This window comes from Lissotriton vulgaris, unplaced genomic scaffold, assembly GCF_964263255.1.
Source record: "Lissotriton vulgaris unplaced genomic scaffold, aLisVul1.2 SCAFFOLD_595, whole genome shotgun sequence".
Classification (NCBI taxonomy): Eukaryota; Metazoa; Chordata; class Amphibia; order Caudata; family Salamandridae; genus Lissotriton; species Lissotriton vulgaris.
Window position 1 is genome coordinate 680,666 of NW_028241900.1, and position 15,743 is coordinate 696,408.

The 15,743-nt window shown below is 39.6% G+C and overlaps 12 non-coding genes across 12 annotated transcripts; all 12 read left to right on the forward strand.

The window, feature by feature from the left end:
• The first annotated feature begins 1,250 nt into the window (after positions 1–1,250).
• TRNAP-UGG (transfer RNA proline (anticodon UGG)) lies at positions 1,251–1,322 on the forward strand. Its single transcript has one exon. It is a non-coding gene; the product is annotated as a tRNA-Pro (tRNA).
• Positions 1,323–1,622: 300 nt separating this feature from the next.
• On the forward strand, positions 1,623–1,695 carry TRNAV-CAC (transfer RNA valine (anticodon CAC)). Its single transcript has one exon. It is a non-coding gene; the product is annotated as a tRNA-Val (tRNA).
• A 2,149-nt stretch (positions 1,696–3,844) lies between these two features.
• Positions 3,845–3,916, forward strand: TRNAP-UGG (transfer RNA proline (anticodon UGG)). The gene has a single exon. It is a non-coding gene; the product is annotated as a tRNA-Pro (tRNA).
• Positions 3,917–4,216: 300 nt separating this feature from the next.
• Positions 4,217–4,289, forward strand: TRNAV-CAC (transfer RNA valine (anticodon CAC)). Its single transcript has one exon. It is a non-coding gene; the product is annotated as a tRNA-Val (tRNA).
• A 2,135-nt stretch (positions 4,290–6,424) lies between these two features.
• On the forward strand, positions 6,425–6,496 carry TRNAP-UGG (transfer RNA proline (anticodon UGG)). The gene has a single exon. It is a non-coding gene; the product is annotated as a tRNA-Pro (tRNA).
• A 300-nt stretch (positions 6,497–6,796) lies between these two features.
• Positions 6,797–6,869, forward strand: TRNAV-CAC (transfer RNA valine (anticodon CAC)). Its single transcript has one exon. It is a non-coding gene; the product is annotated as a tRNA-Val (tRNA).
• A 2,127-nt stretch (positions 6,870–8,996) lies between these two features.
• TRNAP-UGG (transfer RNA proline (anticodon UGG)) lies at positions 8,997–9,068 on the forward strand. The gene has a single exon. It is a non-coding gene; the product is annotated as a tRNA-Pro (tRNA).
• A 300-nt stretch (positions 9,069–9,368) lies between these two features.
• Positions 9,369–9,441, forward strand: TRNAV-CAC (transfer RNA valine (anticodon CAC)). Its single transcript has one exon. It is a non-coding gene; the product is annotated as a tRNA-Val (tRNA).
• Positions 9,442–11,610: 2,169 nt separating this feature from the next.
• On the forward strand, positions 11,611–11,682 carry TRNAP-UGG (transfer RNA proline (anticodon UGG)). The gene has a single exon. It is a non-coding gene; the product is annotated as a tRNA-Pro (tRNA).
• Positions 11,683–11,982: 300 nt separating this feature from the next.
• Positions 11,983–12,055, forward strand: TRNAV-CAC (transfer RNA valine (anticodon CAC)). Its single transcript has one exon. It is a non-coding gene; the product is annotated as a tRNA-Val (tRNA).
• A 2,195-nt stretch (positions 12,056–14,250) lies between these two features.
• On the forward strand, positions 14,251–14,322 carry TRNAP-UGG (transfer RNA proline (anticodon UGG)). Its single transcript has one exon. It is a non-coding gene; the product is annotated as a tRNA-Pro (tRNA).
• Positions 14,323–14,622: 300 nt separating this feature from the next.
• Positions 14,623–14,695, forward strand: TRNAV-CAC (transfer RNA valine (anticodon CAC)). The gene has a single exon. It is a non-coding gene; the product is annotated as a tRNA-Val (tRNA).
• The last annotated feature ends 1,048 nt before the right edge of the window (positions 14,696–15,743 follow it).

A 15,743-nucleotide genomic window follows, 5' to 3' on the forward strand; every position in this document is an offset into this window, starting at 1 on the left:
AGATAGATAGATAGATAGATAGATAGATAGATAGATAGATAGATAGATAGATAGATAGATAGATAGATAGATAGATAGATAGATAGATAGATAGATAGATAGATAGATAGATAGATAGATAGATAGATAGATAGATAGATAGATATTGGGAGAGAGAGAGCGTTACTATAAACTGAGACTTTATTTTCCATCAAGCTGTCTTTCCTTTCCTTCAGGAGCAGAATGTTCTGATCATCAGCGCTCCAGAATCTAGTGCTTGGTTGGCAAGCATCACACATTGTGATGTGTTAGCTAAGAGTTCCATGTCGTTCAGACTCATATATTCCTCTGTAGTTGTACCTTGGTGATTCAACAAAATGTGGCATCATAAGCAGCATTCTACTGCCATAGACTGGGCAGAAAAAACATTTAGAATTTCACTGAAAAAGAAAAAAAGCATACTTAGGCAGAGCTTTCTGGACAGTAAGGACATTAGAGTAAGTGATGAATAAGCACTGCTTTTGTTAATTTACATAGGCAGAACAGAGACTGCTGGGAAAAGCCTGAAATTAAAGGCCCAGAAAATGCCTGCTTCTGGATAGAACACTAAGAAGGGTTGAAAGTTTTTTCTCTGACCCTGGCCACTCTTACAAGCAATCCTATGATAGTCAGAAGGACCCACCCTAAAAAGGAAGGGACAGCCATTTGGACCCTTTCCACCTTTTCTATATCTCGCCTGATCGAGCGCTGATTGAGCGGATTAGCACATGTACTTCTCATTTTGGGAAGGTATTGCTTAGCTTGCTACCAGCAGCTCAGTTATGTTATGATGTTAGAGGCTTGCATGGAATGCTTTAGTCCTGCATTAGGCCGTTTTTATTGCTACTTGCATTCAAGGGAAAGATAATTAGCCAGAATCTGTGGCCCAGTTATTCACCTTGGCATTCCGATTTGCACAAAGGGAATAAGCATTTGAGAGAAAATGCAACATGTGTTTCTTATGTTGCTATGAACAGCTTTTTATTCTTTCTCTTTAGGGTCTAGCCAATGCAGAAATAGATAAATAAGTGCTGACTTTCTGTAAGACGTGTCCAATGCTGGGACAAAATAAAAGGGGACACTTATAAATGATAGTGATATCATTTGAGAAAGGGTAAGTTGACACTGAATTTCATGTATATTCACAGACCAAGCATGAAAAAGTCCCCAGCATGATCTTCATTGCGTGCTTAGAGCTGGTATTAGCTTTTCAGAGGTGCGGGCCTTTCGAAGGCTCGTTGGTCTAGGGGTATGATTCTCGCTTTGGGTGCGAGAGGTCCCGGGTTCAAATCCCGGACGAGCCCTTTCATTGGTGCTTTTTTAAAGTAGTATTGCAGTATGCATTTCAAAGCCAATATCAATTTTCTCTTTGCAGTAGTGGATGAATATTTGCTAGAGTCTCATGCTTTTAACCTTGCCCTGCCTGAGCAAATAGGAAACATTTCTCTTTAAGCATTTTGCAAAAATGCTGAACTTGCATGGCATATACAAGCGTTCGGCTAGGGCTGTCTGGGAAGGTTGCATGAAAGAAATCTAAAACCAGAGGCCCTTGGAATAGCCTGTTTTGAGAAGTTTCATCACAGAAGAATCAACTGTAGACATCTGTTTCTGTAGTGTAGTGGTTATCACGTTCGCCTCACACGCGAAAGGTCCCTGGTTCGAAACCGGGCAGAAACAGTTGTTATATTGTCTTGGCTGCAATGTTGAGAGGTGCCGTTTTGCCATGAAATTGTCCAGGCCCTGAAGATGGTTTCATGCAGACTCGTTCCAAGAAAGTGAATTCTCTTAAAAACACTAAAGTAATTGGCATGTGGATGTATCTGTTGATTCACAGACCTCGCTTTGAAAAGAGCCCTGCATTCTGTTCATTGCTCACCTAGAACACGCATTAACTTTGGGAATTGTTGGCACCAACAGGCATCTTAGTTTAGTGGAGTGTTTCTGGTGTTTAAGTGCAGAAGCCCTGGGCTCAATTCCTCGGTGACCCTTCTCAAGGTGATGATACAAATGCATCGTCACCTTTACGTTTAATGTCAGAATTGTTTATTTCTATTTGGTGGTGTATGAATGCTTGCAATAGTATGTTGATTTTTTCTAGCCTTGAATGAATAAAAGCAAATCACTCCTCTTTATGTATTTTTCTAATACATTGATATTTGCATCTCCTTTCCTAGCCTGCATTTTTCATTATCTTACAGGCTGTATATAATAAGTATCAATTCAGGGGCCCTTCTTCTACTCAATTCACAACTGTTCTATCCCGGCATTGATAAGCAATCTACATCTGCTTCTGTTGTGTATTGGTTATCATGTTTACCTGACGTGTAAAAGCCCCATGTTTGACAGTGCGCGTTAACAAAGAGACCAATGATTTTTATTAAAAGTTGTCATGTGTTTTTGTTACCTTGCACCGGCCAAAAAGTGCCGGAAATGACTTCATTTGCAGTCACTTGAAAAGTAGGGATTCTCAAATAAATGGTAAGAGGTTGGAACAAATCTAAAGGAATGCATGGCATATCTATATGTATGTGTACGCAGGTATCCATATATAAAGATAGATAGATAGATAGATAGATAGATAGATAGATAGATAGATAGATAGATAGATAGATAGATAGATAGATAGATAGATAGATAGATAGATAGATAGATAGATAGATAGATAGATAGATAGATAGATAGATAGATAGATAGATAGATAGATAGATAGATAGATAGATATTGGGAGAGAGAGAGCGTTACTATAAACTGAGACTTTATTTTCCATCAAGCTGTCTTTCCTTTCCTTCAGGAGCAGAATGTTCTGATCATCAGCGCTCCAGAATCTAGTGCTTGGTTGGCAAGCATCACACATTGTGATGTGTTAGCTAAGAGTTCCATGTCGTTCAGACTCATATATTCCTCTGTAGTTGTACCTTGGTGATTCAACAAAATGTGGCATCATAAGCAGCATTCTACTGCCATAGACTGGGCAGAAAAAACATTTAGAATTTCACTGAAAAAGAAAAAAAGCATACTTAGGCAGAGCTTTCTGGACAGTAAGGACATTAGAGTAAGTGATGAATAAGCACTGCTTTTGTTAATTTACATAGGCAGAACAGAGACTGCTGGGAAAAGCCTGAAATTAAAGGCACAGAAAATGCCTGCTTCTGGATAGAACACTAAGAAGGGTTGAAAGTTTTTTCTCTGACCCTGGCCACTCTTACAAGCAATCCTATGATAGTCAGAAGGACCCACCCTAAAAAGGAAGGGACAGCCATTTGGACCCTTTCCACCTTTTCTATATCTCGCCTGATCGAGCGCTGATTGAGCGGATTAGCACATGTACTTCTCATTTTGGGAAGGTATTGCTTAGCTTGCTACCAGCAGCTCAGTTATGTTATGATGTTAGAGGCTTGCATGGAATGCTTTAGTCCTGCATTAGGCCGTTTTTATTGCTACTTGCATTCAAGGGAAAGATAATTAGCCAGAATCTGTGGCCCAGTTATTCACCTTGGCATTCCGATTTGCACAAAGGGAATAAGCATTTGAGAGAAAATGCAACATGTGTTTCTTATGTTGCTATGAACAGCTTTTTATTCTTTCTCTTTAGGGTCTAGCCAATGCAGAAATAGATAAATAAGTGCTGACTTTCTGTAAGACGTGTCCAATGCTGGGACAAAATAAAAGGGGACACTTATAAATGATAGTGATATCATTTGAGAAAGGGTAAGTTGACACTGAATTTCATGTATATTCACAGACCAAGCATGAAAAAGTCCCCAGCATGATCTTCATTGCGTGCTTAGAGCTGGTATTAGCTTTTCAGAGGTGCGGGCCTTTCGAAGGCTCGTTGGTCTAGGGGTATGATTCTCGCTTTGGGTGCGAGAGGTCCCGGGTTCAAATCCCGGACGAGCCCTTTCATTGGTGCTTTTTTAAAGTAGTATTGCAGTATGCATTTCAAAGCCAATATCAATTTTCTCTTTGCAGTAGTGGATGAATATTTGCTAGAGTCTCATGCTTTTAACCTTGCCCTGCCTGAGCAAATAGGAAACATTTCTCTTTAAGCATTTTGCAAAAATGCTGAACTTGCATGGCATATACAAGCGTTCGGCTAGGGCTGTCTGGGAAGGTTGCATGAAAGAAATCTAAAACCAGAGGCCCTTGGAATAGCCTGTTTTGAGAAGTTTCATCACAGAAGAATCAACTGTAGACATCTGTTTCTGTAGTGTAGTGGTTATCACGTTCGCCTCACACGCGAAAGGTCCCTGGTTCGAAACCGGGCAGAAACAGTTGTTATATTGTCTTGGCTGCAATGTTGAGAGGTGCCGTTTTGCCATGAAATTGTCCAGGCCCTGAAGATGGTTTCATGCAGACTCGTTCCAAGAAAGTGAATTCTCTTAAAAACACTAAAGTAATTGGCATGTGGATGTATCTGTTGATTCACAGACCTCGCTTTGAAAAGAGCCCTGCATTCTGTTCATTGCTCACCTAGAACACGCATTAACTTTGGGAATTGTTGGCACCAACAGGCATCTTAGTTTAGTGGAGTGTTTCTGGTGTTTAAGTGCAGAAGCCCTGGGCTCAATTCCTCGGTGACCCTTCTCAAGGTGATGATACAAATGCATCGTCACCTTTACGTTTAATGTCAGAATTGTTTATTTCTATTTGGTGGTGTATGAATGCTTGCAATAGTATGTTGATTTTTTCTAGCCTTGAATGAATAAAAGCAAATCACTCCTCTTTATGTATTTTTCTAATACATTGATATTTGCATCTCCTTTCCTAGCCTGCATTTTTCATTATCTTACAGGCTGTATATAATAAGTATCAATTCAGGGGCCCTTCTTCTACTCAATTCACAACTGTTCTATCCCGGCATTGATAAGCAATCTACATCTGCTTCTGTTGTGTATTGGTTATCATGTTTACCTGACGTGTAAAAGCCCCATGTTTGACAGTGCGCGTTAACAAAGAGACCAATGATTTTTATTAAAAGTTGTCATGTGTTTTTGTTACCTTGCACCGGCCAAAAAGTGCCGGAAATGACTTCATTTGCAGTCACTTGAAAAGTAGGGATTCTCAAATAAATGGTAAGAGGTTGGAACAAATCTAAAGGAATGCATGGCATATCTATATGTATGTGTACGCAGGTATCCATATATAAAGATAGATAGATAGATAGATAGATAGATAGATAGATAGATAGATAGATAGATAGATAGATAGATAGATAGATAGATAGATAGATAGATAGATAGATAGATAGATAGATAGATAGATAGATAGATAGATAGATAGATAGATAGATATTGGGAGAGAGAGAGCGTTACTATAAACTGAGACTTTATTTTCCATCAAGCTGTCTTTCCTTTCCTTCAGGAGCAGAATGTTCTGATCATCAGCGCTCCAGAATCTAGTGCTTGGTTGGCAAGCATCACACATTGTGATGTGTTAGCTAAGAGTTCCATGTCGTTCAGACTCATATATTCCTCTGTAGTTGTACCTTGGTGATTCAACAAAATGTGGCATCATAAGCAGCATTCTACTGCCATAGACTGGGCAGAAAAAACATTTAGAATTTCACTGAAAAAGAAAAAAAGCATACTTAGGCAGAGCTTTCTGGACAGTAAGGACATTAGAGTAAGTGATGAATAAGCACTGCTTTTGTTAATTTACATAGGCAGAACAGAGACTGCTGGGAAAAGCCTGAAATTAAAGGCACAGAAAATGCCTGCTTCTGGATAGAACACTAAGAAGGGTTGAAAGTTTTTTCTCTGACCCTGGCCACTCTTACAAGCAATCCTATGATAGTCAGAAGGACCCACCCTAAAAAGGAAGGGACAGCCATTTGGACCCTTTCCACCTTTTCTATATCTCGCCTGATCGAGCCTGATCGAGCGCTGATTGAGCGGATTAGCACATGTACTTCTCATTTTGGGAAGGTATTGCTTAGCTTGCTACCAGCAGCTCAGTTATGTTATGATGTTAGAGGCTTGCATGGAATGCTTTAGTCCTGCATTAGGCCGTTTTTATTGCTACTTGCATTCAAGGGAAAGATAATTAGCCAGAATCTGTGGCCCAGTTATTCACCTTGGCATTCCGATTTGCATAAAGGGAATAAGCATTTGAGAGAAAATGCAACATGTGTTTCTTATGTTGCTATGAACAGCTTTTTATTCTTTCTCTTTAGGGTCTAGCCAATGCAGAAATAGATAAATAAGTGCTGACTTTCTGTAAGACGTGTCCAATGCTGGGACAAAATAAAAGGGGACACTTATAAATGATAGTGATATCATTTGAGAAAGGGTAAGTTGACACTGAATTTCATGTATATTCACAGACCAAGCATGAAAAAGTCCCCAGCATGATTTTCATTGCGTGCTTAGAGCTGGTATTAGCTTTTCAGAGGTGTGGGCCTTTCGAAGGCTCGTTGGTCTAGGGGTATGATTCTCGCTTTGGGTGCGAGAGGTCCCGGGTTCAAATCCCGGACGAGCCCTTTCATTGGTGCTTTTTTAAAGTAGTATTGCAGTATGCATTTCAAAGCCAATATCAATTTTCTCTTTGCAGTAGTGGATGAATATTTGCTAGAGTCTCATGCTTTTAACCTTGCCCTGCCTGAGCAAATAGGAAACATTTCTCTTTAAGCATTTTGCAAAAATGCTGAACTTGCATGGCATATACAAGCGTTCGGCTAGGGCTGTCTGGGAAGGTTGCATGAAAGAAATCTAAAACCAGAGGCCCTTGGAATAGCCTGTTTTGAGAAGTTTCATCACAGAAGAATCAACTGTAGACATCTGTTTCTGTAGTGTAGTGGTTATCACGTTCGCCTCACACGCGAAAGGTCCCCGGTTCGAAACCGGGCAGAAACAGTTTTTATATTGTCTTGGCTGCAATGTTGAGAGGTGCCGTTTTGCCATGAAATTGTCCAGGCCCTGAAGATGGTTTCATGCAGACTCGTTCCAAGAAAGTGAATTCTCTTAAAAACACTAAAGTAATTGGCATGTGGATGTATCTGTTGATTCACAGACCTCGCTTTGAAAAGAGCCCTGCATTCTGTTCATTGCTCACCTAGAACACGCATTAACTTTGGGAATTGTTGGCACCAACAGGCATCTTAGTTTAGTGGAGTGTTTCTGGTGTTTAAGTGCAGAAGCCCTGGGCTCAATTCCTCGGTGACCCTTCTCAAGGTGATGATACAAATGCATCGTCACCTTTACGTTTAATGTCAGAATTGTTTATTTCTATTTGGTGGTGTATGAATGCTTGCAATAGTATGTTGATTTTTTCTAGCCTTGAATGAATAAAAGCAAATCACTCCTCTTTATGTATTTTTCTAATACATTGATATTTGCATCTCCTTTCCTAGCCTGCATTTTTCATTATCTTACAGGCTGTATATAATAAGTATCAATTCAGGGGCCCTTCTTCTACTCAATTCACAACTGTTCTATCCCGGCATTGATAAGCAATCTACATCTGCTTCTGTTGTGTATTGGTTATCATGTTTACCTGACGTGTGAAAGCCCCATGTTTGACAGTGCGCGTTAACAAAGAGACCAATGATTTTTATTAAAAGTTGTCATGTGTTTTTGTTACCTTGCACCGGCCAAAAAGTGCCGGAAATGACTTCATTTGCAGTCACTTGAAAAGTAGGGATTCTCAAATAAATGGTAAGAGGTTGGAACAAATCTAAAGGAATGCATGGCATATCTATATGTATGTGTACGCAGGTATCCATATATAAAGATAGATAGATAGATAGATAGATAGATAGATAGATAGATAGATAGATAGATAGATAGATAGATAGATAGATAGATAGATAGATAGATAGATAGATAGATAGATAGATAGATAGATAGATAGATAGATAGATAGATATTGGGAGAGAGAGAGCGTTACTATAAACTGAGACTTTATTTTCCATCAAGCTGTCTTTCCTTTCCTTCAGGAGCAGAATGTTCTGATCATCAGCGCTCCAGAATCTAGTGCTTGGTTGGCAAGCATCACACATTGTGATGTGTTAGCTAAGAGTTCCATGTCGTTCAGACTCATATATTCCTCTGTAGTTGTACCTTGGTGATTCAACAAAATGTGGCATCATAAGCAGCATTCTACTGCCATAGACTGGGCAGAAAAAACATTTAGAATTTCACTGAAAAAGAAAAAAAGCATACTTAGGCAGAGCTTTCTGGACAGTAAGGACATTAGAGTAAGTGATGAATAAGCACTGCTTTTGTTAATTTACATAGGCAGAACAGAGACTGCTGGGAAAAGCCTGAAATTAAAGGCACAGAAAATGCCTGCTTCTGGATAGAACACTAAGAAGGGTTGAAAGTTTTTTCTCTGACCCTGGCCACTCTTACAAGCAATCCTATGATAGTCAGAAGGACCCACCCTAAAAAGGAAGGGACAGCCATTTGGACCCTTTCCACCTTTTCTATATCTCGCCTGATCGAGCCTGATCGAGCGCTGATTGAGCGGATTAGCACATGTACTTCTCATTTTGGGAAGGTATTGCTTAGCTTGCTACCAGCAGCTCAGTTATGTTATGATGTTAGAGGCTTGCATGGAATGCTTTAGTCCTGCATTAGGCCGTTTTTATTGCTACTTGCATTCAAGGGAAAGATAATTAGCCAGAATCTGTGGCCCAGTTATTCACCTTGGCATTCCGATTTGCATAAAGGGAATAAGCATTTGAGAGAAAATGCAACATGTGTTTCTTATGTTGCTATGAACAGCTTTTTATTCTTTCTCTTTAGGGTCTAGCCAATGCAGAAATAGATAAATAAGTGCTGACTTTCTGTAAGACGTGTCCAATGCTGGGACAAAATAAAAGGGGACACTTATAAATGATAGTGATATCATTTGAGAAAGGGTAAGTTGACACTGAATTTCATGTATATTCACAGACCAAGCATGAAAAAGTCCCCAGCATGATTTTCATTGCGTGCTTAGAGCTGGTATTAGCTTTTCAGAGGTGCGGGCCTTTCGAAGGCTCGTTGGTCTAGGGGTATGATTCTCGCTTTGGGTGCGAGAGGTCCCGGGTTCAAATCCCGGACGAGCCCTTTCATTGGTGCTTTTTTAAAGTAGTATTGCAGTATGCATTTCAAAGCCAATATCAATTTTCTCTTTGCAGTAGTGGATGAATATTTGCTAGAGTCTCATGCTTTTAACCTTGCCCTGCCTGAGCAAATAGGAAACATTTCTCTTTAAGCATTTTGCAAAAATGCTGAACTTGCATGGCATATACAAGCGTTCGGCTAGGGCTGTCTGGGAAGGTTGCATGAAAGAAATCTAAAACCAGAGGCCCTTGGAATAGCCTGTTTTGAGAAGTTTCATCACAGAAGAATCAACTGTAGACATCTGTTTCTGTAGTGTAGTGGTTATCACGTTCGCCTCACACGCGAAAGGTCCCCGGTTCGAAACCGGGCAGAAACAGTTTTTATATTGTCTTGGCTGCAATGTTGAGAGGTGCCGTTTTGCCATGAAATTGTCCAGGCCCTGAAGATGGTTTCATGCAGACTCGTTCCAAGAAAGTGAATTCTCTTAAAAACACTAAAGTAATTGGCATGTGGATGTATCTGTTGATTCACAGACCTCGCTTTGAAAAGAGCCCTGCATTCTGTTCATTGCTCACCTAGAACACGCATTAACTTTGGGAATTGTTGGCACCAACAGGCATCTTAGTTTAGTGGAGTGTTTCTGGTGTTTAAGTGCAGAAGCCCTGGGCTCAATTCCTCGGTGACCCTTCTCAAGGTGATGATACAAATGCATCGTCACCTTTACGTTTAATGTCAGAATTGTTTATTTCTATTTGGTGGTGTATGAATGCTTGCAATAGTATGTTGATTTTTTCTAGCCTTGAATGAATAAAAGCAAATCACTCCTCTTTATGTATTTTTCTAATACATTGATATTTGCATCTCCTTTCCTAGCCTGCATTTTTCATTATCTTACAGGCTGTATATAATAAGTATCAATTCAGGGGCCCTTCTTCTACTCAATTCACAACTGTTCTATCCCGGCATTGATAAGCAATCTACATCTGCTTCTGTTGTGTATTGGTTATCATGTTTACCTGACGTGTGAAAGCCCCATGTTTGACAGTGCGCGTTAACAAAGAGACCAATGATTTTTATTAAAAGTTGTCATGTGTTTTTGTTACCTTGCACCGGCCAAAAAGTGCCGGAAATGACTTCATTTGCAGTCACTTGAAAAGTAGGGATTCTCAAATAAATGGTAAGAGGTTGGAACAAATCTAAAGGAATGCATGGCATATCTATATGTATGTGTACGCAGGTATCCATATATAAAGATAGATAGATAGATAGATAGATAGATAGATAGATAGATAGATAGATAGATAGATAGATAGATAGATAGATAGATAGATAGATAGATAGATAGATAGATAGATAGATAGATAGATAGATAGATAGATAGATAGATAGATAGATAGATAGATAGATAGATAGATAGATAGATAGATAGATAGATAGATATTGGGAGAGAGAGAGCGTTACTATAAACTGAGACTTTATTTTCCATCAAGCTGACTTTCCTTTCCTTCAGGAGCAGAATGTTCTGATCATCAGCGCTCCAGAATCTAGTGCTTGGTTGGCAAGCATCACACATTGTGATGTGTTAGCTAAGAGTTCCATGTCGTTCAGACTCATATATTCCTCTGTAGTTGTACCTTGGTGATTCAACAAAATGTGGCATCATAAGCAGCATTCTACTGCCATAGACTGGGCAGAAAAAACATTTAGAATTTCACTGAAAAAGAAAAAAAGCATACTTAGGCAGAGCTTTCTGGACAGTAAGGACATTAGAGTAAGTGATGAATAAGCACTGCTTTTGTTAATTTACATAGGCAGAACAGAGACTGCTGGGAAAAGCCTGAAATTAAAGGCCCAGAAAATGCCTGCTTCTGGATAGAACACTAAGAAGGGTTGAAAGTTTTTTCTCTGACCCTGGCCACTCTTACAAGCAATCCTATGATAGTCAGAAGGACCCACCCTAAAAAGGAAGGGACAGCCATTTGGACCCTTTCCACCTTTTCTATATCTCGCCTGATCGAGCGCTGATTGAGCGGATTAGCACATGTACTTCTCATTTTGGGAAGGTATTGCTTAGCTTGCTACCAGCAGCTCAGTTATGTTATGATGTTAGAGGCTTGCATGGAATGCTTTAGTCCTGCATTAGGCCGTTTTTATTGCTACTTGCATTCAAGGGAAAGATAATTAGCCAGAATCTGTGGCCCAGTTATTCACCTTGGCATTCCGATTTGCACAAAGGGAATAAGCATTTGAGAGAAAATGCAACATGTGTTTCTTATGTTGCTATGAACAGCTTTTTATTCTTTCTCTTTAGGGTCTAGCCAATGCAGAAATAGATAAATAAGTGCTGACTTTCTGTAAGACGTGTCCAATGCTGGGACAAAATAAAAGGGGACACTTATAAATGATAGTGATATCATTTGAGAAAGGGTAAGTTGACACTGAATTTCATGTATATTCACAGACCAAGCATGAAAAAGTCCCCAGCATGATCTTCATTGCGTGCTTAGAGCTGGTATTAGCTTTTCAGAGGTGCGGGCCTTTCGAAGGCTCGTTGGTCTAGGGGTATGATTCTCGCTTTGGGTGCGAGAGGTCCCGGGTTCAAATCCCGGATGAGCCCTTTCATTGGTGCTTTTTTAAAGTAGTATTGCAGTATGCATTTCAAAGCCAATATCAATTTTCTCTTTGCAGTAGTGGATGAATATTTGCTAGAGTCTCATGCTTTTAACCTTGCCCTGCCTGAGCAAATAGGAAACATTTCTCTTTAAGCATTTTGCAAAAATGCTGAACTTGCATGGCATATACAAGCGTTCAGCTAGGGCTGTCTGGGAAGGTTGCATGAAAGAAATCTAAAACCAGAGGCCCTTGGAATAGCCTGTTTTGAGAAGTTTCATCACAGAAGAATCAACTGTAGACATCTGTTTCTGAGGTGTAGTGGTTATCACGTTCGCCTCACACGCGAAAGGTCCCCGGTTCGAAACCGGGCAGAAACAGTTGTTATATTGTCTTGGCTGCAATGTTGAGAGGTGCCGTTTTGCCATGAAATTGTCCAGGCCCTGAAGATGGTTTCATGCAGACTCGTTCCAAGAAAGTGAATTCTCCTAAAAACACTAAAGTAATTGGCATGTGGATGTATCTGTTGATTCACAGACCTCGCTTTGAAAAGAGCCCTGCATTCTGTTCATTGCTCACCTAGAACACGCATTAACTTTGGGAATTGTTGGCACCAACAGGCATCTTAGTTTAGTGGAGTGTTTCTGGTGTTTAAGTGCAGAAGCCCTGGGCTCAATTCCTCGGTGACCCTTCTCAAGGTGATGATACAAATGCATCGTCACCTTTACGTTTAATGTCAGAATTGTTTATTTCTATTTGGTGGTGTATGAATGCTTGCAATAGTATGTTGATTTTTTCTAGCCTTGAATGAATAAAAGCAAATCACTCCTCTTTATGTATTTTTCTAATACATTGATATTTGCATCTCCTTTCCTAGCCTGCATTTTTCATTATCTTACAGGCTGTATATAATAAGTATCAATTCAGGGGCCCTTCTTCTACTCAATTCACAACTGTTCTATCCCGGCATTGATAAGCAATCTACATCTGCTTCTGTTGTGTATTGGTTATCATGTTTACCTGACGTGTGAAAGCCCCATGTTTGACAGTGCGCGTTAACAAAGAGACCAATGATTTTTATTAAAAGTTGTCATGTGTTTTTGTTACCTTGCACCGGCCAAAAAGTGCCGGAAATGACTTCATTTGCAGTCACTTGAAAAGTAGGGATTCTCAAATAAATGGTAAGAGGTTGGAACAAATCTAAAGGAATGCATGGCATATCTATATGTATGTGTACGCAGGTATCCATATATAAAGATAGATAGATAGATAGATAGATAGATAGATAGATAGATAGATAGATAGATAGATAGATAGATAGATAGATAGATAGATAGATAGATAGATAGATAGATAGATAGATAGATAGATAGATAGATAGATAGATAGATAGATAGATAGATAGATAGATAGATAGATAGATAGATAGATAGATAGATAGATAGATAGATAGATAGATATTGGGAGAGAGAGAGCGTTACTATAAACTGAGACTTTATTTTCCATCAAGCTGTCTTTCCTTTCCTTCAGGAGCAGAATGTTCTGATCATCAGCGCTCCAGAATCTAGTGCTTGGTTGGCAAGCATCACACATTGTGATGTGTTAGCTAAGAGTTCCATGTCGTTCAGACTCATATATTCCTCTGTAGTTGTACCTTGGTGATTCAACAAAATGTGGCATCATAAGCAGCATTCTACTGCCATAGACTGGGCAGAAAAAACATTTAGAATTTCACTGAAAAAGAAAAAAAGCATACTTAGGCAGAGCTTTCTGGACAGTAAGGACATTAGAGTAAGTGATGAATAAGCACTGCTTTTGTTAATTTACATAGGCAGAACAGAGACTGCTGGGAAAAGCCTGAAATTAAAGGCACAGAAAATGCCTGCTTCTGGATAGAACACTAAGAAGGGTTGAAAGTTTTTTCTCTGACCCTGGCCACTCTTACAAGCAATCCTATGATAGTCAGAAGGACCCACCCTAAAAAGGAAGGGACAGCCATTTGGACCCTTTCCACCTTTTCTATATCTCGCCTGATCGAGCCTGATCGAGCGCTGATTGAGCGGATTAGCACATGTACTTCTCATTTTGGGAAGGTATTGCTTAGCTTGCTACCAGCAGCTCAGTTATGTTATGATGTTAGAGGCTTGCATGGAATGCTTTAGTCCTGCATTAGGCCGTTTTTATTGCTACTTGCATTCAAGGGAAAGATAATTAGCCAGAATCTGTGGCCCAGTTATTCACCTTGGCATTCCGATTTGCATAAAGGGAATAAGCATTTGAGAGAAAATGCAACATGTGTTTCTTATGTTGCTATGAACAGCTTTTTATTCTTTCTCTTTAGGGTCTAGCCAATGCAGAAATAGATAAATAAGTGCTGACTTTCTGTAAGACGTGTCCAATGCTGGGACAAAATAAAAGGGGACACTTATAAATGATAGTGATATCATTTGAGAAAGGGTAAGTTGACACTGAATTTCATGTATATTCACAGACCAAGCATGAAAAAGTCCCCAGCATGATTTTCATTGCGTGCTTAGAGCTGGTATTAGCTTTTCAGAGGTGCGGGCCTTTCGAAGGCTCGTTGGTCTAGGGGTATGATTCTCGCTTTGGGTGCGAGAGGTCCCGGGTTCAAATCCCGGACGAGCCCTTTCATTGGTGCTTTTTTAAAGTAGTATTGCAGTATGCATTTCAAAGCCAATATCAATTTTCTCTTTGCAGTAGTGGATGAATATTTGCTAAAGTCTCATGCTTTTAACCTTGCCCTGCCTGAGCAAATAGGAAACATTTCTCTTTAAGCATTTTGCAAAAATGCTGAACTTGCATGGCATATACAAGCGTTCGGCTAGGGCTGTCTGGGAAGGTTGCATGAAAGAAATCTAAAACCAGAGGCCCTTGGAATAGCCTGTTTTGAGAAGTTTCATCACAGAAGAATCAACTGTAGACATCTGTTTCTGTAGTGTAGTGGTTATCACGTTCGCCTCACACGCGAAAGGTCCCCGGTTCGAAACCGGGCAGAAACAGTTGTTATATTGTCTTGGCTGCAATGTTGAGAGGTGCCGTTTTGCCATGAAATTGTCCAGGCCCTGAAGATGGTTTCATGCAGACTCGTTCCAAGAAAGTGAATTCTCTTAAAAACACTAAAGTAATTGGCATGTGGATGTATCTGTTGATTCACAGACCTCGCTTTGAAAAGAGCCCTGCATTCTGTTCATTGCTCACCTAGAACACGCATTAACTTTGGGAATTGTTGGCACCAACAGGCATCTTAGTTTAGTGGAGTGTTTCTGGTGTTTAAGTGCAGAAGCCCTGGGCTCAATTCCTCGGTGACCCTTCTCAAGGTGATGATACAAATGCATCGTCACCTTTACGTTTAATGTCAGAATTGTTTATTTCTATTTGGTGGTGTATGAATGCTTGCAATAGTATGTTGATTTTTTCTAGCCTTGAATGAATAAAAGCAAATCACTCCTCTTTATGTATTTTTCTAATACATTGATATTTGCATCTCCTTTCCTAGCCTGCATTTTTCATTATCTTACAGGCTGTATATAATAAGTATCAATTCAGGGGCCCTTCTTCTACTCAATTCACAACTGTTCTATCCCGGCATTGATAAGCAATCTACATCTGCTTCTGTTGTGTATTGGTTATCATGTTTACCTGACGTGTGAAAGCCCCATGTTTGACAGTGCGCGTTAACAAAGAGACCAATGATTTTTATTAAAAGTTGTCATGTGTTTTTGTTACCTTGCACCGGCCAAAAAGTGCCGGAAATGACTTCATTTGCAGTCACTTGAAAAGTAGGGATTCTCAAATAAATGGTAAGAGGTTGGAACAAATCTAAAGGAATGCATGGCATATCTATATGTATGTGTACGCAGGTATCCATATATAAAGATAGATAGATAGATAGATAGATAGATAGATAGATAGATAGATAGATAGATAGATAGATAGATAGATAGATAGATAGATAGATAGATAGATAGATAGATAGATAGATAGATAGATAGATAGATAGATAGATAGATAGATAGATAGATAGATAGATAGATAGATAGATAGATA